This window comes from Triturus cristatus, chromosome 2_1, assembly GCF_964204655.1.
Source record: "Triturus cristatus chromosome 2_1, aTriCri1.1, whole genome shotgun sequence".
Taxonomy (NCBI): domain Eukaryota; kingdom Metazoa; phylum Chordata; class Amphibia; order Caudata; family Salamandridae; genus Triturus; species Triturus cristatus.
In genome coordinates this window covers 1,120,135,124-1,120,158,483 of record NC_140581.1, presented here as the reverse complement: position 1 = coordinate 1,120,158,483, position 23,360 = coordinate 1,120,135,124, and the positions used below count along the sequence as shown (strand labels likewise).

At 51.3% G+C, this 23,360-nt stretch overlaps 1 protein-coding gene across 2 annotated transcripts in view; it reads left to right on the top strand.

The window, feature by feature from the left end:
- The window catches only part of UBA6 (ubiquitin like modifier activating enzyme 6), a 658,681-nt gene that overhangs the window by 591,687 nt on the left and 43,634 nt on the right, over positions 1-23,360 (top strand). The gene's annotated exons all lie outside the window — the stretch shown is intronic.

The window sequence follows — 23,360 nt, the reverse complement described above, 5'->3', positions numbered from 1 at the left end:
TTTATGTATTGAGGCCTATATCTTTGTAAAAAAACATTTTGTCCTATATGTTAATGTGATTAGTTTGTATTGAATAGAGTGAATGTACCAAGAGACAACTGTTGATTTTTATGGGATTTTAATTAAAGAAATACTTTTTTCTAAATATATGTTTAGTCTTTGTGTTACGAATTGGTCTTTTTCCCTTGAGTTTGGGTTTTTAAATGTGCTGTTCACTCTCATTTTGTGTTTATATGGTGGGATGTTATTAAGATTTGTTCCAGAGGGAATTGATATTGTACTTGCAACTCATGTGTACCAGTTTAATACCCAAATATAGCATTTAGCAAAAGAAAGGTGACCAGCCCTGTTTTGCACTGCTCTCGAACACCTCACTACAACTTTTGAACCATTTGAGCTAGACAATTTTTTGGGTCAAAATCCCAAGATTATGAGGCAGATAGATGATGGCTTATGCCGCAAATCTATTATGTGAAAATCGGTCGCAGTTGCACAATCGCATAATTCCAGTGGCCCTGCCTATAGCGCAGTACGGCAGAGCCCATGGGCTGGTCTGACAGGTCAGTTTTTATGGTCTTCTGGGACGGCTTTGATTTAACATAACGTGTACTGGTAAAGAGCATGTTCACCCAGAAGGGTATATTGGCATAACAAATGTTTATAGTTACCAACTCAATAGTACTCATTTTATCTACCTGATATGGATGAAAGGCTGAGTAGACCCACTGGGATTTGATCCTGTGACTTTGAGCTCAAACACAGGCTCCTCCAGTAGGCTCATTAGTCCACTAAGTCACCAGACCCCGCCCCTAATATTAAAGCGAACACTGCTTACAGAAAGCTCAAATCCATGCGGTCTTCCATACTGTACAAAACACTTCATAACACTCGTCTTTCCACTTTCAAAATAGTCCCCATTTGGGAACATAGGACATATTTTTTTAAGCTATCTAATAACCTACTGGGGCCACTTTTTTTGTTGGTGACCCGGCCTATTTTCTGTCACAGTCCGATCCTGGTGTAACCCTTATCTGACGCCCTCACGTGCATGGCTCACCCACGCCTTACTCTATCTAATGCAGATATGCCTTCTTCACCGGGCACCAGCGCCCGCACTTCTCACTCCCAGGCACCTCCTGTCAAGAAAATAACATGGCTGCTGCCTTGGTGCTTGCAGGGCATGTGGTGGTGTTTGTTTCACGGTGGCACCCGTCCGCCATTAAGAAGATGTTAACTGTATCCGGCTTTCGTTGTTCCGCTTCGTCTGCTTGAAAGTCACTCAGATAGGCCAATATAGGGTGAGGGAGGTAGTACGGGTCGCGCTAATGGATGAATTGTTTCCCACCATGCTGCCTCCGAATTAAATGACAAGATGTATCTCAAAGGGTTTTTTGTTGTTTTTTTTTTCTTAACGAGCTCCTGCATATAGCCCCAGAGAAGTTTGTGGCTAAGAATTTCATCCAGCGTACCAGCCTCGCTGGCGAGTTGCTTGGCCTCCCTCCCTCTGACCTCCTTTGCTGATCTGCCCGGGTTCAGGGAAGGGAGGTACTCCGCAGGTCCTTCTGCCACAACCGGGGCCAGTGAAGTGGCTCCCCCCCCCCCCCCCACCCCCCGCTGGAGCCTCAGCCCTGGGTCAGGTCTCGGGGGCAGGAGACGCACATATCAGGAGTCCATCACTGATATAACAAGCATCTGCAATGCAATAGGTCTTGCATTTACGCGAGTTTGAGCTATTGACATTGCAAATGACAATGCCTTTTATTTTTGTTTTAGTTTTTATAACATAACTAAAAGGCATTGTCATTTACAATGCCAATAGCTTAAACTCGCGTGAATGCGAGAAATGCTTGTTTATAAATACACTGTGTGGTTCTTTTTCACTTAAACTATACCAATAAGATTGAGATCTGGTAAAACAAGCTGCTTTACACTCCTTCTGGACTAAACCTGAAGGCTGCTCTCCACAGCTACCAATTAGAGAGCTTTCTAACGTTGTCTAAGACCACTAAAATCACCATAAGGGTTGTCTGGATTAGTGCTGGGTGCTTACATAAGTGAGCACCATATACTAAACAAGCCTTCTAAACCCTGTCTCCCCGCCCACTCCCCACCCCCCACACACACACACACACTCGCTCCTTCTTAAAGAATTTAAAGCACATATACTTACTGGATAGAAAATTATTAATGTTATGGAGTTTACCATTTATAGCTTTTAGTGTGACCTGCCTTATGTATAGATTCTAGCATGCTTTGCTGGAGAAGGTGGCATTAGGTGTATCTGATAGACACTTCTAGCTGTAGATTCCTTACCTTTGAATTTCCCAGGCGTCCGGCTGATCTATAATATTTGATGAGCAATACCCCTTGCGTGCACCGTCGGGTGTCACCATTCGGCTAAGAGTGTAGTCGTCTGCGTTGGTTATGACGTCACGGTCACCTATATAGGCACCAGCCAGGCGCATGGATGGCAGTTCTTTTCTTTCCGCGCCTGTTAAACGCGGATCCGGGAAGAGTTACCCCTCTGTTGCTTTTTGACAGGCCTTTTTTTTACTTTTGACGGCTTCAATAAAACTTTTTGATCATCATGTGCGAGGATGTCTTTGAGGAAGACAAGGTTCAAACCGTGCAGTGCCTGTGACCGCATGATGTCGGTTACCGATCCCCACCTCGTCTGTCTTTGGTGTCTCGAGCACGACTACGATTCTAAGTCGTGGTCAGACTGTTGGACTATGGCTCGGAAGTCCTTGCGGGAGCGGGCTATGAAGCTCCTGGCGGCCCTACAGTCGACACCATCCAGCACGACTCCAGAGAGGTCCCGGTCCCGAACGAAGAAGAGGAGGTCGTGGGACCGCTCTCGGAGCCCCAAGTCCTCTTTGTCCTACTCGAGGACTTCGGGATACTCAGCGAAGAGGAACAAGAAGAAGAAGAAGTCCAAGCAGACTTCATTTTCGCCTCAACTGTCATCCGTCGACGAACGAGGTAAGGAGCACCGACGCTCTAGGCACGGTTCTGCGGAGCCGGAGCCAGGGTCGATTTCACACCTACCTCCCTTTCCGGGAGCCGAAGCCACCTGAAAGCTTGGTGCAGGCTTCTACATCTTGGGATGCATTCCCTTCCACCCCTCTGGATAGGGAATCCAAGAGGCTGGATTCACTTGGGAAAAAGATGTTTTCTTCCTCCAGCCTGGCATTACGGTCGGTGAATACAGCATGCTTATTGGGCCATTTCTACCACTCTCTTTGGGAGACGGTTGCACAAGTGCTGCCACACATCCTCGAGGAGGCCCAGGCTGTGCTCTCTCAGGCAGTCAAGGATGGGAGGGATACAGCAAAATTCGTAGAAAACAAGGCGAGAGCAAGGGAAAAGAAGGGGTGCATCCTTATCCCCAATTCAATACTAGACTAAACAATGTGGACGGACCACTGAGGAAAAGTGTGATAATCACTGTTGTGGTAAGTACATGGAACCATTAGGTTTGCTTAAAAGACCCCTCACACACCAACCTGGTTGGTGTCATGCTTCATCATTGGGGTCCCAACCGGGTGGCCGAATGCCCCCCAGTTGTGCTACAACGCCTGGTTACAGCGGAGCTGCTGTGGTGTGATTTGTATGAAGTGTTGTGAATTAAAAGTATCTCTGAGAATCCTTGCCTGTAGTATTTATTAGTGGCGGCCCAGGATATACTTAAAAATATGTGATGCAACTACTAGAGGGGTATTATTGCTCCTAGTTGACTGGTAACGTGGTCTACATGTTTCAGCCCAAAAAGGTAGGTAAAGTGGGCTTTCTTCGGGACCGGGTGAGTGTAAAAACGTGAGTGGCAAAATGGAATCGCCACGTGAAATAGTGAAGTGCCTACACACGCGCTAAGGTGTGTGGCAGTGGTGTCGGCATACTCACAGACACTCTGTTAATAAAAACCTGTAGGGAGAGAAAGGACAGCACAAGACACCTATAGTAGCAACCTAAAATGCAATCTTAAGTTTGTGCCGCTGTTTCTATCTCAGGTAAGTGGTCACAACAGTGATATAATACATAGCCATAGTTGAGTAGCGGCGCATGCTGCTAATGACTCATGATGTGCGCAGCGACTATATTGCAACATGTAGCGATGGATCTCCAGACTAGTGGTTGTACAGCTTAGGCGTCGTGTCGTCGTGGAGGTTTAATGTGCCAATAGGGATAATGATAAAAGCAGGTCCAGAGTGTAACCCTGTTAGGCCCTTGGTGAGTAGAAGCGCAATTAGCTCAGCAAGGGGTGACCACTCGTGATAAATACCATGCGGTCACTTAAGGTGGTGTGCAGTTTAAAAACACTTAGATTGCTAACATGCTAAATGTAACGTTTAGCTCATAATTACACTAGATTTAAGTGCTAGGCAGAGATTTGAGGCTTGGAAGGGCTATCATCTGTAGTTCCACTCTAAGGAATGAAGAGAGGGACACATCGTGAGCAAAGAATTCCATGGGTGCTCCGATGTCTGAGAAAGAGAAGTGGATGTGCAACCTTACTTCGTGTAGATGAGTATCCCGTCAGTGACCTGATGTGGTCTCCCGTAGTCCTGGCTGGTAATGGCATCTCGTATGCCAGTGGTTTTTATGCTGCGAGTCGCGATCAGGTACGTGCGAGATTGCGCGACCTCTGAATGATTGGTATTGCCGGAACTGACGGTGCGCATGATCAGGTAGACGGATGGCAAGCTGCTATGCTAGGTGCGAGTGCATCGCTTAGCGGCCATCTTGGGAGGGTGATGTTTGAGAGTTTGTAAGGTTGTGTATGCCCGCAGATAGCGGGTAAGGAGAAATTCAAAAAGATTAAAAAGGTTGGAAAGGCAGACTAATGAGATCCGGGTGTGGAAACTGCAGATCGTTTACGATTGTGGGTTGTAAAGACCTTTAGGCATAGGATTTACTGATTAGTATAGGCCCTAACTCGGTTCCTGTGGACCGGTAAAGTGGATTTGCAAGTGGAAAATCCAGCATATCAAAATGCTTTCCGTCAATGGGCCTTGGAGGGTTTCACAGGATATGCAGTTTGTGTGCCAATTGGGTACCTCATGGGGGTTTCCTGAGGCTGTTCCATGGAATGTTGTCATTAAGGCCTGTCACATGACTTGACAGGCGGTAAATCCATCTTTGCTCTTTCTCTAAGAGGCGGCTCTGTATGTTAGGTAGATTTGGGTCTAGTGTTTCTATCATGACCCACCGCATGTCATTGGTTGTATGGCCTACCTCTAAGAAGTGGTTAGTCATACGTGTGGTATTTTTCTTACATCTGATGGTACTGCGATGTTCACAGATCTGTTTCTTTCCTTGCGGTTTGTCATCCTGATGTATGTTAGGTTGCAGGGATATATGATGCGTTAGATGACGTGCGCAGTATTGCAGTTCGTGTGCTGCAGCAAAATTCACCGTAATGTGTGGCCTTGACACGCCTGATTCACTTGGGCAGATCGATTTCTTCGACAGTGGCTTTGAGGCGCCGTGCCTGGCTTAGAACGACTGGCTTCTTGGGCAATGTCCATAGAAAATTTGATGGACATGCCCTTTGGTGTATCCCGTCTTTTTGGGGAGAAGGCATACTTGGCCCTAGTGAGGTTCAAGGACTCTTGAGCTTTGGCCAGATCCTTAAGCCTCTCTACTACACCTCGTGGCCAGTCTAGCTTTCGCCCCTTTCGTGCCAAACGGAAGTGGTTTCCAGCTGCGGCAGCCCAATCAAAGCCACCATCCTTTGCAGACTTCCCAAGTTGTGCAAGGACATGGACGCGGTTCATTCCGATCAAGGAATGGGAGCCAGCCATCTTCGACCATCCTGCCCTCTGTAGCCACAGTCTCCAAGCATTCCTAGTCTGACTGTGGAAGACCACACCACTCCAGTTGGTGAAAGAATACATCATCATCGTCCCCGCTGGAGGTCATAATATCGGACAAGTGAGTCTTGCAGATCATTCAGGCGGGCTATTCTCTGTCTTTCCTTTCTTTTCCATCTCCCATTCAGAAAACTGAAGAATAGCTGGCAGAGGAAGTTGCAACTCTCTTGGCCAAGGGAGCTATAGAGAGGGTCCCGGATTCAGAAGTAGGCAGCGTACTTTCTGATTCTGAAGAAGAACTAAGGGTTGCGGCCCATTTGAAATCTTCCGACCGCCAATCTCTTCCTTAAGAAAGAGAAATTCATGATGCTCATTCCAGCTCAGGTGTCGTCTGCCCTGGACCAAGAAGACTGGATGGTAGTGTTGGACCTACAGGATGCGTACTTTCACATCTCCATCCTGCACGGCCACAGGCGTTACCTGCGGTTCAAGATAGGCCGTGAGCACTTTCAGTTTACCGTACTCCCCTTCGGCCTTACCAGTGCTCCTCGGGTGTTCACCAAAGTGATGGCAGTGGTCGCAACTCATCTGCACAGGTTAGGGTTGAAGGTGCCCTCGCCCCAGGCTGTTGTTTCCTACCTTCAGACTACGGCGGACCTCCTGCATTCGCTGGGGTTCTCAATAAACGTGCCGAAGTCCCACCTGACTCCTTCTCACATGCACCCTTTCATCAGAGCTGTTCTGGACACAGTGCAGTTTTGGGACTATACTCTCGAGCAACTAATCCAGGATATTCAGATTATGTTTCTGATGTTTCAGCCTCTATTCTGGATTTCGGTGACACTGACTCTGAGGCTGTTGGGCCTCATGGCCTCCTGCATCCTGTTGGTAAAGCATGCCAGGTGGCCTATGCGGGATATGCAGTGGGACTTGAAATTCCAGGGGGAACAGCATCGGGGACATCTCATGGTCCAGATTTCGGAAGGAACTGCGAGAGATCTGCAGTGGTGGTTGACGAACCGCGATTGGGTCAATAGAAGACCCCTCTCCCTTCCCCAACCAGATCTCACAGTTGTGACCGATGCGTCACTTCTGGTTTGGAGCGGCCATCTTGGTGAGGTGGAGGTCAGAGGACTCTGGTCTTTGGCAGAGTCGGGCCTCCACATCAATTTGTTGGAGCTTCGAGCAATTTGATTGTCATTGAAAGCATTTCTTCCCTCTGTCAAGGGGAAGTTAGCGCAGCTGTTCATGTACAACGCCACCGCCATGTGACACTGCTACAAGCAGGGCTGGGTGGGGTCTTAGACCCTTTGTTGAGAGGCCCTGCGTCTCTGGACATGGCTGGAACAGCAGGGCATAACCCTGGTGGATCAACACCTAGCAGGTTTTGAACGCCAGGGCAGACAAACTCAGCCGTCGATGCCTAGCGGATCTCGAATGCTGTTCACAGTCGGAGGTGGCACAAGGTCCCTTTCAGTAGTAGGGAGAACCTTCGTTAGATCTGTTCGCCTCTAAAGAGAACACCCAGTGTTAGACCTGTCAGCCCTTTGGGTGGTCCCTCCTCATCATTATTTATTTTGTCCCACTTTTGCCTCAAACCCTGTTTGAATTTTTCCTTTTTGGGAACCACCAGACTTTTTCGTGTTGCTACAGATTCAGGGAGCCATTTTAGCTACCCCTGAAACTTCTGTCTGAGGGCCTGGAGCACAAAATGGTGGCCACCTGTGACATCACCAGCATCCACTGGAACCTACCAGCACCTTCCAGAACATTCCAGAACTCTGTGACAGTTGAAGGCGGTTTAGAATGTTGGGAGGTTAAGACAGAGTGTTGGCAGTTGGAGCTGGCAGTTGGCACCTGACTGGTGAAGAGTGAGCAGCACAACAGTGAAGGAGGAAGGAGTGAAGCAGCAGGGGTGGAAACTTGTGCCTGGAGTGGGGTCCATAAACCCACCCTTGATACTAGTCCCTACTGACGGATCCCAGCCTGGAGCCCTGTGTGGGAAGAAGCCAGAAAAACCATCCTAAGGACCTGGACAGCAGGAACAGGCCTTAGAAACAGAGAATAGCAAGATCCTGACCTGGAAACTGGTTTCCCTGGAGTCCGGCGTCGAGTAGCCTGAGACCTGGAGCCCGAGGTGGAGAAGCGGCGCTGACTGAAGAAGCAGACGTCGTACCCGGAGCCGCCTGAGGTCGTGAGAGGGCGCCGACGGAGGTCGTGAGGAATACCAGAGGTCGAGGAGGAAGTGAACCGAGGTCGAGCGAGCGGCGTCATCGGAGGAGTGAAGTCCGCCCTCCGGAGTCGTCGGAGACCGAGGTGAAGTGTACCGGAGGTCGGGAGTGAGGATCGCACTCCGGAGTCGCCGGAACCCGAGGAGAGGAGCACCGGAGGTCGGGGGTGAGGATCGCACCCCGGAGTCGCCGGAAGTCGACATCGAGGCCAGGCCGGCTGACGTCATCGAAGCCGAGAGCGCCATCGGACCGGAGCCGCCCGAAGTCGACATCGAGTAGAGACTGCCCGACGCCGTCGAATCGGAGGTCGAGATCGAACCGAGGCCGCCGACATCGGACCGGAACCGCCTACCGGCGTCATCAAGAACTGACATTGTGCCGAGGCCGCCGAGATCGAACCGGAACCGCCTCACGGCATCGACACGACTCCAGCGGCGTCGGAACATCAGAAAAAGGGCAGTAAGTGGAGTAGAGGGCGCCTAAGGCCCTGTGGAGACCTGAGAGACTGCTCTAAGGGGCTAGGGAGGTGCTGGAACCAACCTGACTGTGCCAGGGGTGAATTGGGACTAACCTAGAGAGGTTGTGTGGAGAGAGAAAGCCAGGGCACTGGTATTCCCCCCTTGATCTACCTCAGTTTAGGCCTCAGCCTTGTCCCAGCCAGGGAGTAGCCCCCCTCAAGCCTTCCACAACCCTACAAGCTGTGCCTGGGCCCAATCAGCCCTTAGGAATTGAACAGTGATCTGATTACATGAGTGTTGCTGTATACTTTTAATTATTTATTGGGGGCACTGTATTTATTGAGTTTTACCTATTTATTGCTTCACTATATTTATTGGTCCACAGGACTTGTTGGTGTACAATATTTATTGGTACAGTATTTATTGCCTCAGAATATTTAATTGCCTGTATGACCTGCACTTCTATTTATGTCCCTTGTATTTTTATGATCATCCCTATTTATTGAATCTTCAGACAGTATTTGACCTGCACTATTTAAAATTTGTATATTGTGATTGACTTATTTATTTTTCCAATCAGCAACTAAGAGAAAAAGATAAAGGAAGATATTTTCATAATTTTTACGGTGTAGAGTCGTTTTTGGAACGGATGCACGCATGGTTATTGTATGGGTATATTGTATGCTTAGCACGGTGCCTGTTTCCTGACCACTCGAGCCAAGCTACCACAGTGTGTTCGGGAAGTCCACCACCACCCTGTGGAGTGGAGGTGGGTATTTCCAACATAAATTGGTGTTCAGTGGTGGGATAGAGCTGTGCCTACGTATACTCAACAATAACTGTGGGTAGTCCATAGGCCTACACCGGGAGTTTTCTCAAAGCGGCCTTCCTAATTGTGGGTTTTTGTTTTTTTCCAAATTTACTCTGGTGGTGGGAGGAGGTATTATTAAAGGTACCCCCCTGCATTGTTACTGCACAAAACCTGTCCTCTAACCTGAGTGGGCAAGATGGAGTTTGTACTAGAAAATCTAGAAACGTACACAGTGGCCCAACTCAGGGAGTTTTGCCAGCGGGAGGGGGTGTACTGTCCCCCAGGAGCAAAGAAGGGTGCACTCCAAACCAGCTTAAGGGCTTGGGGGGAGGCACGCAGGGAAAGCAAGGCTGAGGAGGAAGACAGGGATGGAGAGCCTGACCCCGAGGGGGCTGAGATGTACCAACCTGAGGTGGGGAACCTGTCAGCAGGGCCCAGGACACTTTCTAGGAAGGGCAGCACTGTCTCTAGTGGGGGCTTATCCGAAGTGGAGTTAGCAGATCGGAGGGAGAAAAGACAGCTCACATGGGATTTAGCAAAGCTGGAGAAGGAGAAGGAGGAACAGAGGATGGCTCATGAGACGGAGAAACAGAGGATGGCTCATGAGATAAGACTGAAAGAGATAGAGCTTCAGATCCTAAGAATTGGGGCACCAACTGTTCCTAATGGTGGCAGCAAAGACCAAGAAATCACCAGGGAATCCAAACCCTACCTGCCAAAGGACATAGTAGCTAGCTATGGGTTGGGTGATGATATCGCCAAGTGGCTAGCGGCCTATGAGGTCTCGTTAAGGGCCCATGGGGTTCCAGAGAAGTACTGGGAGGGGGATTGTATAAGTACATGCCTCCAGCTGGTAGGGATGCTTTATTGGCCCTCGAAGAGGATGAGCAGACCCACTACCCCACCATGAAACTGGCGCTCATCAGAAAGTTTGGACTAACACCTGAAAAGTACAGACAGAAGTTCAGGGGTAGTCACAAACTGGGCACACAGAATTGGGTGGACTTCCTGGACTATGCAAAGAAGGCACTGGAAGGTTGGATTCAGGGCAGTGAAGTGAGGAACTATGAGGAGTTGTTTGACCTAGTACTGAAGGAACACCTGCTCGAGAAATGTTTCCCTGAACTGCGGCAACACCTGGTGGATAGCAAGCTGACCAGTCCCCGGAAGCTTGCTGAGGAGGCGGACATTTGGGCTAGTACCCGGGTGTCCACAAGGGGGACTGGAGGGGATACTCAAAAGGCTGGACAGGGCGCCCCCCAGAAGAAAGAGGGAGGGGAAAAGAAAAAGGAGTTCTCCAAAGGCCCCCAAAATAACTTCCAAGGAAAGGGAACAGGATTCACCCCTAGGGCTAACCCACCCCGAAACCCTAATCCTGGCCAGAGTCAGCAGCCAAGGGTTGTCCATTGCTACGAGTGCGGTGGCGTTGGACACTATAAAGGAGACCCGAAGTGTCAGAAACGATCACCCCCTCCCACTGGAGGAAAGACCCCCGGAGTAGCTAGTGCAGTGCTCGGGGAGGAGATGCCCTTAACTAAGGGAAGGGAGTGGGCGGGTGTCACTTTAGTGTCCCTGGGAGAACGAGAGATGGTTCCTAAGATCCAGGTGCCCGCAAATACCGCAAAGTATGGGCAGTGGATCACCATCAACGGCCAAAGAGGGGAGGCTCTGAGAGACACAGGAGCCAGTATGACTATGGTGCGTAGCCAACTGGTGTCTCCAGAGCAGGTAATTCCCGATGTACTCCACCCAGCCGCGATGGCTGACGGCAGAACAGGCCACTATCCCGTGGCCGAGGTTCCCTTTGAATGGGGGGGGGTTGCAGGTTCACTTCGAGTTGCCGTAAGCCCTGCCGTGCCAGTCGATTGTCTGCTGGGGAATGACATGGAGCACAACGCTTGGAAGGAGGTGGAATACCGGACTCACACCGAGATGCTGGGTACACCTGACTGGGCCTGTGTTAGCACAAGGTCCGCGACTACCCGAAGAGGGAGTTCATTCCGGCTGGAGCCTGGAACAAAGGCCCAGCCAGCTGCCAGTCAAGGGAAGAACCGAGGACAGGAGGAGCCTGCCTCGGCGTCTCCACCCCGTAGGACGGATAGGCCACCGGAGGTGGTGGACCAGGAGTCTGCGGAGGGGGACGTTACCAACCTGGAGGACCTACCCATCCCGGCCGAGTGGCACGTGGAGGGAGGCCCGTCTAGGGAGGAATTCTGCCAGGGCCAGAGGGAGTGCCCTACCCTTGAGGGGCTGAGGCGACAGGCCGAAGCCCAGGCAGCAGGGAACGTTGAAGGGAACTACAGTGTTTACTGGGAGGATGGCCTCCTCTACAGTGAACCCAAGGCACCCCTACACGGATCGTCACGAGCCTTGGTAGTCCCTCAACGTTATCGAGCCTTCCTTCTGGAGTTGGCTCACGAGATACCATTGGCAGGACACCTGGGGCAAGACAAGACCTTCGCCCGTCTTGTCCCACACTTTTATTGGCCTCAGATGAAAGTGTCGTCCGATACCTACTGCCGGACATGTGTGTCTTGCCAAGCCAGTGGGAAAACAGGGGTGAAGCTGAAAGCTCCCCTGGAACCACTTCCTGTCGTTAGCACCCCCTTTGAAAGGGTGGGCATCGACATTGTGGGTCCATTAGATCCACCGACTACAGCTGGTCACAGGTTTATCCTGGTTCTGGTGGATCATGCCACACGGTACCCAGAGGCAATACCTCTGAGGACCATAACAGCACCTGTTGTGGCTAGGGCCCTGATGGGAATCTTTACCCGAGTGGGTTTTCCCAAGGAAGTTGTGTCCGACAGGGGGACCAACTTCATGTCAGCATATATGCGGGCAATGTGGAAGGAGTGTGGAGTGACCTACCGGTTCACAACTCCTTACCACCCCCAGACCAATGGTCTGGTGGAAAGGTTTAACAAAACCTTAAAAGGCATGATCAGAAGTCTGCCTGAAAGCCTGCGGAGGAAATGGGACGTCCTCCTACCCTGTTTGCTCTTTTCTTACAGGGAAGTGCCACAGAAGGGAGTGGGCTTCAGCCCCTTCGAGCTTCTGTATGGGCACCCTGTACGTGGACCTCTTAACCTGGTGAGAGACGGATGGGAAAGAACTCCCAGAAAGCTCCCCCAGGATGTGGTGAGCTACATGCTGGCCTTCCGGAGCCAAATGGCTAAGTTGTGGAAGCAAGCTTCTGACAACTTGGAAGCCAGCCAAGCAGTGATGAAGGCGTGGTATGACCACAACGCTCACCCGGTGGAGTTGGAGCCTGGCCAGAAGGTGTGGGTGATCGAACCAGGAGAGCTTAGTGCCCTCCAGGATCGCTGGTCAGGACCCTTTGAGGTATTGGAGAAGAAGGGTAAGGCTACCTACTTGGTGGACCTGAAGACCCCTCGTCAGCCCCTGCGGGTGCTGCATGCCAACCGCCTCAAACCCCACCACGAGAGGCCCGAAGTCATCTTGATGATGGTGACTGACGGAGGAGAGGACGTGGAAAGCGAGCCTCTCCCTGATCTGTTTGCGTCTCAAGAAAAGGATGGGTCGGTGGAGGGAGTGATTCTCTCCCCATCTCTAACTCCTGAACAGCAGGAGGACTGTCGCCAGGTCCTGGGGCAGTACTCTTCGTTGTTCTCCCTTGTCCCGGGTAGGACTCACCTGTGCGTCCATGACGTGGACACAGGAGACAGCCCACCTGTGAAGTCTAAGATCTACCGGATGTCAGACAAGGTGAAGGCCAGCATTCATAGTGAAGTCACTAAGATGCTGGAGCTAGGAGTGATTGAACCTTCTAGCAGCCCCTGGTCTAGTCCGGTGGTGTTAGTACCGAAAGCTGCACCACCGGGTGCCCAACCAGAACTGAGGTTCTGTGTGGACTACCGGGGACTGAATTCAGTGACAAAAACTGATGCTCATCCGATCCCTAGGGCGGATGAATTAATTGACCGGCTGGGAGCTGCCCAATATCTAAGTACCTTTGACCTTACTTCGGGGTACTGGCAGATCTCGTTGACTGATGGAGCAAGGGAAAGGTCGGCCTTCTCCACGCCCAATGGCCACTACCAGTTCTGTGTGATGCCCTTTGGGCTCAAGAACGCACCTGCCACGTTTCAGCGCCTGGTAAACCAGATCCTCACCGGAATGGAGAGTTTCTCTGCTGCTTATCTGGATGACATAGCCGTCTTCAGTAACAGCTGGGAGGATCACTTGCGTCACCTGCAAGCTGTTCTCCAGGCCCTGAGACAAGCTGGATTGACGATCAAGGCCAGCAAGTGCCAGATCGGGCAGGGGTCGGTAGTGTACCTTGGACACTTGGTGGGTAGGGGAGCGGTGCAACCCCTCCAGGCGAAGATCGAGGCCATCATGGCCTGGGAACCCCCCAAGACACAGACTGAGGTCCGAGCATTTTTGGGCCTCACGGGATACTATCGCCGCTTCGTGAAGGGGTACGGTACCATCGTAGCCCCCCTCACGGAGCTCACGTCCAAGAAACAACCTCGACGGGTAGTCTGGACGGAGGCTTGTCAGCAAGCCTTTGAGAGATTGAAGAAAGCCATGTGCGAGGCCCCGGTCTTAAGGGCCCCAGACTTTTCCAGGAAGTTCATTGTCCAGACAGATGCATCAGAACATGGCATTGGGGCAGTGTTATCGCAACTCAACGAAGAGGGCCTGGATCAACCCGTGGTCTTCCTATCCCGGAGACTACTTCCCAGGGAACAGAAGTGGAGTGCAATAGAGCGTGAAGCCTTTGCAGTGGTATGGGCTCTGAAGAAGTTGCGGCCATACCTGTTTGGATCGCACTTCCTGGTTCAGACCGACCACAGACCCCTTCGCTGGCTGATGCAGATGAAGGGGGAGAATCCCAAGTTGTTGAGGTGGTCTATTTCCCTACAGGGAATGGACTTTCAGGTGGAACATCGGCCTGGAGTGGACCACGCCAATGCAGACGGTCTCTCAAGGTATTTCCGCCTTAGTGATGAGAACTCCCAAGGGGTTGGGTAGCTCTCCCCACTTTCAGCTGGGGGGGACGCGTGTTAGACCTGTCAGCCCTTTGGGTGGTCCCTCCTCATCATTATTTATTTTGTCCCACTTTTGCCTCAAACCCTGTTTGAATTTTTCCTTTTTGGGAACCACCAGACTTTTTCGTGTTGCTACAGATTCAGGGAGCCATTTTAGCTACCCCTGAAACTTCTGTCTGAGGGCCTGGAGCACAAAATGGTGGCCACCTGTGACATCACCAGCATCCACTGGAACCTACCAGCACCTTCCAGAACATTCCAGAACTCTGTGACAGTTGGAGGCGGTTTAGAATGTTGGGAGGTTAAGACAGAGTGTTGGCAGTTGGAGCTGGCAGTTGGCACCTGACTGGTGAAGAGTGAGCAGCACAACAGTGAAGGAGGAAGGAGTGAAGCAGCAGGGGTGGAAACTTGTGCCTGGAGTGGGGTCCATAAACCCACCCTTGATACTAGTCCCTACTGACGGATCCCAGCCTGGAGCCCTGTGTGGGAAGAAGCCAGAAAAACCATCCTAAGGACCTGGACAGCAGGAACAGGCCTTAGAAACAGAGAATAGCAAGATCCTGACCTGGAAACTGGTTTCCCTGGAGTCCGGCGTCGAGTAGCCTGAGACCTGGAGCCCGAGGTGGAGAAGCGGCGCTGACTGAAGAAGCAGACGTCGTACCCGGAGCCGCCTGAGGTCGTGAGAGGGCGCCGACGGAGGTCGTGAGGAATACCAGAGGTCGAGGAGGAAGTGAACCGAGGTCGAGCGAGCGGCGTCATCGGAGGAGTGAAGTCCGCCCTCCGGAGTCGTCGGAGACCGAGGTGAAGTGTACCGGAGGTCGGGAGTGAGGATCACACTCCGGAGTCGCCGGAACCCGAGGAGAGGAGCACCGGAGGTCGGGGGTGAGGATCGCACCCCGGAGTCGCCGGAAGTCGACATCGAGGCCAGGCCGGCTGACGTCATCGAAGCCGAGAGCGCCATCGGACCGGAGCCGCCCGAAGTCGACATCGAGTAGAGACTGCCCGACGCCGTCGAATCGGAGGTCGAGATCGAACCGAGGCCGCCGACATCGGACCGGAACCGCCTACCGGCGTCGTCAAGAACTGACATTGTGCCGAGGCCGCCGAGATCGAACCGGAACCGCCTCACGGCATCGACACGACTCCAGCGGCGTCGGAACATCAGAAAAAGGGCAGTAAGTGGAGTAGAGGGCGCCTAAGGCCCTGTGGAGACCTGAGAGACTGCTCTAAGGGGCTAGGGAGGTGCTGGAACCAACCTGACTGTGCCAGGGGTGAATTGGGACTAACCTAGAGAGGTTGTGTGGAGAGAGAAAGCCAGGGCACTGGTATTCCCCCCTTGATCTACCTCAGTTTAGGCCTCAGCCTTGTCCCAGCCAGGGAGTAGCCCCCCTCAAGCCTTCCACAACCCTACAAGCTGTGCCTGGGCCCAATCAGCCCTTAGGAATTGAACAGTGATCTGATTACATAAGTGTTGCTGTATACTTTTAATTATTTATTGGGGGCACTGTATTTATTGAGTTTTACCTATTTATTGCTTCACTATATTTATTGGTCCACAGGACTTGTTGGTGTACAATATTTATTGGTACAGTATTTATTGCCTCAGAATATTTAATTGCCTGTATGACCTGCACTTCTATTTATGTCCCTTGTATTTTTATGATCATCCCTATTTATTGAATCTTCAGACAGTATTTGACCTGCACTATTTAAAATTTGTATATTGTGATTGACTTATTTATTTTTCCAATCAGCAACTAAGAGAAAAAGATAAAGGAAGATATTTTCATAATTTTTACGGTGTAGAGTCGTTTTTGGAACGGATGCACGCATGGTTATTGTATGGGTATATTGTATGCTTAGCACGGTGCCTGTTTCCTGACCACTCGAGCCAAGCTACCACAGTGTGTTCGGGAAGTCCACCACCACCCTGTGGAGTGGAGGTGGGTATTTCCAACACCCAGTCTCAGCATTACTATGCGCTGGAGTTTCCAAGGTGGCTATCGCTCGGCGATGCCTTTCATCGCGAGTGGCGCTCAGACCTGTTGTACGCCTTTCCGCCCATACCACTCCTGCCAGGGTTCTAAAGAACATCAGGAGTGACCGGGCCCAAGTCATTCTTGTGGCTCCAGACTGGGCGAGGAGAGTCTGGTATCCAGACCTTCTTAAAATGAGCATTGATCCTCTGATCAGGCCTCCCCATCTGGAGGAATTTCTGTGTCAGCCACAGGGGAGGGTCCACCACCCAAACCTGACATCTCTCCGGCACCATGCCTGGGGACTGAGCGGCAGCAGTTGATGGCTTTTGACCTTCCTCCCAAAGTATGTTACGCTATTTTGGCAGCCCAAAGGCCCTCTACTAAGATTGTATATGCCTGCTGTTGGCAGAAGTTTGTATTATACTGTACAGAAAGGTCTGTTGACCCTCTTTCTGCTTCTCTTTCCACTGTTCTTATGTTCAATCCAACCCTTGACCAACAGGGCTCTGCTTTTGAAACTCTCGAGGGCTATCTGTCTGCCCTATCTGCTTTTTTGTGGCTGCCAGACCAACCCTCTCTCTTTAGATCTCCGATTGTAAATAGGTTTTTGAAGGGGCTGGCTCACTTGTTTCCACCTACGCCTTTTGTTATGATGCAGTGAGACCATAATTTGGTCCTCACTTATCTTATGTGTGCTCCCTTCGAGCCTTTACAGTTGTCCCCTTTGGCTGCTTACCATCAAGACAGCCTTTCAAGTGCTGATATCATCTACCCGGAGGGTGAGTGAGTTGCAGGCACTGTCTTCTACGCCTCCCTCCATGATGACCTTTCCATACAAAGTGGTGCTTCATTTTTGCCGACGGTGGTGACCCCATTCCATCTGGGTCAGTCTATCACACTCTTCTTTGCTCCCCCGCATCCCTCTAAGGAAGAGGAGCGTCTTCACTGCTTTTTAGTATGGACCTTAATTGAAGCGTACAGCAAGTCCTCTGAAAGTGAAAAAACTCTTAGATTTCTAGTGTGTGCACAAGCAGAAGTATAGAGAAAACGTCAGTCAATTAATAAGACCTACTGTTCTGAAACGTTTACACATTGCAGATAGCATTAAATCAAGCCCAACCCTACTCCACTTTTGTTTCATTGAATGTATTAAATGAGCATGCGATTGTCCCATTTTTGTTACTCCAAGATGTCCTTTCATAATTGTAAATCAACAAACTTGCCTCTGCCGTTTTGGACTCCTGAGGACACTCTGTGAAACTTTGCCCACGTCTCGCGGAACCCGCTGCGCGGGTCCCGCTTCGCAGAGGGGCGCTTTCCTGGGCTGAAGCTGCTGCGGGGGTACATCTGGGGCCGAGGGCTGCGAGCAAGAGGGCTGGGACTCCATTTCCCAGGAGCCCCAGCAACCCGCGCCCGCTCCACCTGGGCTGCTCTCCCTCCCCGCCCCGCCCCCAACGACCAGGTGAATCAAATACCGGCTTGCCCTGCAGTTCGTGGGACCTTTCAACAAACTTGCCTCTGCCGTTTTGGACTCCTGAGGACACTCTGTGAAACTTTGCCCACGTCTCGCGGAACCCGCTGTGCGGGTCCCGCTTCGCAGAGGGGCGCTTTCCTGGGCTGAAGCTGCTGCGGGGGTACATCTGGGGCCGAGGGCTGCGAGCAAGAGGGCTGGGACTCCATTTCCCAGGAGCCCCAGCAACCCGCGCCCGCTCCACCTGGGCTGCTCTCCCTCCCCGCCCCGCCCCCAACGACCTGGCCCACCTCCACCACAGCTATAAACTAACGCGTGAGTACCGCTGCGCGGGAGCGCGCGGGAGAGCGCCGGGAGAAGCCCGGGACAAGGGCGGGACCGTCTGTGGCCGTCAGGGGCCAAAGGAGGCCGGGCTGGGCCATACCCCTTATCCTTTCCACCCAAATTCTGGTTGAACTTTTCTTGTGCATAAGGTGATGCCCTCACCTGCAACCCGTGAAACTCCAGCTAGGGAGGGGGGTAGCAATACTGGGACGCTGGACAATTACTTTAAACCCACCAAAGGAGATGGGGGCAAAGAAAACACCCTAGAGAGACGTAGGGCGGATCGTCGGCGATCCATTGAATCAATGAAGAGTAGACCCCTGACTGAAATTATTCCGAATCCTATCTCTCAAGAGGAGGGTTCTCCCCCCATTAGCTTGAATCCGACGACCCCTGAGGACTTCCCCCTTTTACTTCGGGAAATCCCAAGCACCCCTGGCATGCTGCCTGAAAAAGTCGCAGACACAATTCCACTCTTGTCATCTGGCGCTCCAGTTAACCTGGTTATTCAATCTCCCCCCTCGAATATAAACAAGAAGAGCAAGCCAAAGCAAAGTGTCGTGGTGGAGATGCACATGCCTCCACCTAGCAAACGCAGTAGGAAGTTCATGGGGGGGGCGGGGGAAAACCAAACTATCTCACCTAGATTTTGGCAAAAAACATAAAAACGCACTCAAAACTGGGAAGGACAATGAGACTGCGTCTACCGCTGCCCCCCCTAAAGACCCAAGCTTCTACACAGCTGCTATTAACAGCGATCCAGTGGCCAACACATCCTACACTAACCCCCCTCTCACATCTATAGGGAGTATAGAATCCTTATTTCGTTCCCTTTTGCAGCCTATTAGTGACAGCCTGAAAAAGGTTGAGATAAGGCTGACTATACTAGAGACATCCCTAAATACCTTAGTCAGTAAGCAATTCAAGAATGTGGGACCTCATCTCCCTGTAGGAAACACCCCTAAAACAGGAGCTTTACAGGGCACCAACTTAGTCCCCTCCCGGGGTGCTCCTATTGCTTCCCCCTTGCAGCAACTAATGGCTATTCCAGCCCAGCCACCGCGTAATTATCCAACTCATAGGCCTTTACAACCAACAGACTCTGCCCCCCAAAGCTCTCAGACAGAGACCAACGATGGCCTCCCCGAACCTGGAAGCACCCTCCTTCTTCCCCCGGGGCGACCAGTCCCAAGACCACGGAGACCAGATCTGCCGCCAGAAGCTAATAATCTAACGGTGGTGTTAGCAGGTGCTCCTCAACTAAGAACTGGCGAAAACGAAGATTACCAATCCCTAAAGAAAAAGGTGATCAAGTGGCTAAATTGGAACCGACCCTTACCATCTCATTTTAACAACGAGATTATTATGGTTAGAAGGGTCCCTTGGCTAGGGAAGACTAGAAAAACAATAATAGGGGACTGCATTCTGGTAACTTTTAAAGATCCGGGCACCGTTTTGCATATTTGTGAAGGAGTAAATCGTTCATTGGATTCCACCATCCAGACCCGCCCAGTATCCTTTTTCTTCCCTCCTATTCGCATGCACTATGCTCCTCTGCATGACGAGTGGACAAGGGTGGAACGGAGACGCGGACACCAAGTTTATGCACAGCACTCTAACTTCCAAGTGCCTGATACACCCTATTTCCACTTCAATCGTTTTAACTGCTTGAACAGCTTGGATGGGGTTGACTGACTCTCTGCTCACAGCCCAGTGACTCTGGATTATGGCACCGACGGATTTTCTGATCCATCTCCCCCGATCGCTAGTAAAATTCCTGGTCTATTGAATGTCACGGCGACCCCGGACAATGGCTCTTGCAGACCCTCTGATCCACTTGCCCGTAGTGCTGGCAATGTTACTGATCTATCAAATGGTCCAGAGCTCCTGGATAATGGCCCCTGCAGTCTCTCTGAGCCATCTGCTCCCACCGTCGGTAATGTCCCAGAATTATTGATCAAAGCGGCACCTGTAACCATCTCCTCCAACCCTTCTGGCACGGCAACTGACACCTCCGCACACCTAAGGCTAATCTGCTGGAATGTTGCTGGACTGGCCAACAAACTGGGTGACCCGGACTGGGTAAATTACATCGAGACTGGAGATGTATGTATGTTCCAGGAAACCTGGGCTAGAGAGAATTATGGTCATCAAGGCTACATGTCCTTTTTCATCCCAGCTAGGTGGGAAGGCAAGGGCCGTCCGTCAGGGGGGCTGACGATCTGGGTTGCATCCCATCTAGGCTGCACGGCAACACGGCTGCCGGCTAATTCAGAAGACATTCTTGTGGTTTCATTATCCTGGCCTAACCAAGCCAAACTTGTGTTAATTAACATCTATTCTAGGCCAGTGGGAGTTGCAAAGGAATCACCGACCATAGATGAACTCACGAACTTTATATCTGAACTACCGAGTGATTCATTTTATGTGGTGGGAGGGGATTTTAATTCTCATTTTGAGCCACTTCCTGGTCTTTTGGAGGGGTTCTCATCGGAAGAAGAGGCCAGATGGGCAGTCCCCACAGTGGAAGCTCCCCCCCCGAAGGCCTGGACCCCACTTGCATTACAAATCACAGCTCTAACCCTAAAGTTCGGAATCAGAGCCTGCAACGGGCGAATGAAATCAGACATACCCAGTAAAACTACCTACAATAGACTGGGAAGAGAGTCCCGCCTGGATTATGTCCTGGCCCAAATAGTGAAGTGGCCGACCATTCAGGATTTTAGGGTTATGGAACGGTCAGATAGCGACCATAATGCGCTCGAGCTCGACCTGGTCACCCCTGGCCCTCAAGCTCCTGTGACCAATGTAGAAGGGAACAAACCTGCGCTTCTCCTGGAAAATAATAGGAGAAGAATCAGGTGGGAGCATTTGGTTACAAGTAAGAACAAACTCCCCATGCTCTACGACGGGATAACTCCCATATTGGAAACTGTGGGGAGTTTAGACAACGAGGCAAGCAATAATGATTCCCGGGCTAAACTGTACAAGGCTCATGAGGACCTTATAAAGGCTGCGGCCCCTCATCTTTCTAGTAGCTCACGAAAACCTAGACAGGGGCGACAAGGCAAAACAGCATGGTATAGTCCGGCATGCAGAAGGGCAAAAGCAGAACTCCTCAGACATATTAAGGAGGGACTAGGGGGGGATAGCCTAAGACAAAGCAGGCGGGCTTATAAGAAATTAGTTACCCACGCTAAGGCCGAGTGGGAGGAAAATCAGTGGGAAGAACTTAGCAAGGCCCTAGAGACCCAAAACCAACGTCTGTTCTGGAGGATAGTGAATGGGGGGTCGGGGCATCTTCAATCGGCAATAGAGCCTAATATTGCCCCAGGGGTGTGGCAGGCTCACTTTCAGTCTCTTTACAGTTCTGAGCCGGGAGAATCCCCTACTGTCACCGAGGTTGATCGGCCAGGGTATGAGGGAGAGCTGATAACGCTGGGTGAGGTCACCGCTGCCATCTCAGGTCTTGCTTCTGGAAAGGCGCCAGGACTGGATGGCTTACCTGGGGACATGTTCAAACAGGAGCCCATTGTATGGGCCCCCTACCTTACTGCCCTTTTCAATGGAGTTCTAAGCGGCATGGAAATCCCTGGTACTTGGCTGGGGGCAGAGGTGGTCCCTATCTTTAAAAAGGGCTCGCCTCTCCTCCCGGCCAACTACAGACCCATCAGCTTAATCGACGTAGCACAGAAGCTGTTTGGTAGGGTTTTGCTGAATCGCCTCCAGGATTGGATGGAAGAGGTGGGTGCCCTTAGTCCCTATCAGGCGGGATTTAGGAAGGGGGTATCCACAGTGGACCAGGTTTTTAGGCTGAATCTCATCTATTGGAGGGCAGCAATTTTCGAGGGCGGCAGTCTGTACACAATTTTTGTGGACTTACGGGCCGCCTTCGATCTGGTGCCCAGGGGAAAACTTTGGAGCGTCTTGGCAGAGATGGGCGTCCCCCCGGACATCTTAGTAATCTTACAAAGGCTTCACCACAATAATTATGCCCGAGTGAGGTGTGGGAGGTCGGGGGAATTGACCGATAGATTCCCCGTTGACCGAGGGGTAAGGCAGGGTTGTGTGTTGGCACCGACCCTGTTTTGCCTCTTCGTCAACGGGGTAATCGCCCACCTAAATGCCACCGATTATACTGACGCCCCCAAACTTAATGGCAGCAGGGTGCCCGCAATCATGTTTGCGGATGACACCCTGCTGCTATCTAAAACCCCCATGGGGATACAGAGGATCCTTGATTCATTTGTAGCCTTCTGTACGGACAGAGGGCTAGAAATCAATGCGGCCAAAACTAAATTCATGGTTTTAAATCCGAGCCAAAAATTGCGGCCGAATCCGCAATTGGGAGTAGCACGGCTCGAGAGGGTTGTCACCTTTGAATATCTAGGCGTGACTCTCAATGAAACCATGACTTGGGGATCCCACCAGATTAGGGCGAACCTCAAACTTACACAAATTACTGGGGGTATCGCCCGGATGATGACCGGCTCCTCATACCGCCCGCTGGGGGCCCTAATTCAGATATACAAGGCCCAGGCCAGGGGAGCGATCATGTATGGGGCGGAACTGTGGGGACACACACCATGCCATAGCCTGTCATTAATAGAAAATAAGTTCATAAGACAGATAACCGCGCTTCCCCCCAGTACCCCGCTCCTCCCCTTGAGGCTTGACCTCGGTCTACGACCATTATCTGATGAAATAAGCCTGAGACCAATAGCCTTCTGGCGTAGGTTGTGGAGCAGTAATGATCTTGCAGCATACAGGGCGGAACTGGCAGAATTATTGAACCACCCAAAAGCGCTCCGTATCCCTTGGGTTAAAAACATTCAATCCACCTGTATGGAACTAGGGCTCCCCGACTTATGGACTGACCCTGCGAATGCCGCACTGAATATCTCTAAAAGGTCCCTGACTAATGTATACCACGAACGCAAATTAGCTAGGGCCCGAGTTACCCAGGCAGAAGGGTCTCTATCCTCTGTGTTTTTGCAAAGCAAGGACCTTTATAGGTTCGAGAGGGTATTGGATCCTATCTTTCCGGTACTTGCTAGGAAGCTGTTTCTCCAATGGAGATACGGCTCATTGCCCTTTCGGTCCTTCACAAGTACTTGGTCATCGCCCCCCACCACGACGCAGTGCCCGGCTTGTGATGCCTTGGAGGAAACCGATTTACACGTGGCCTTCTTCTGCCCAGCCTACAGGGCAGCGCGGAAATACTGGCTTCTTCCCTTGATTAGGAATATGGGCGG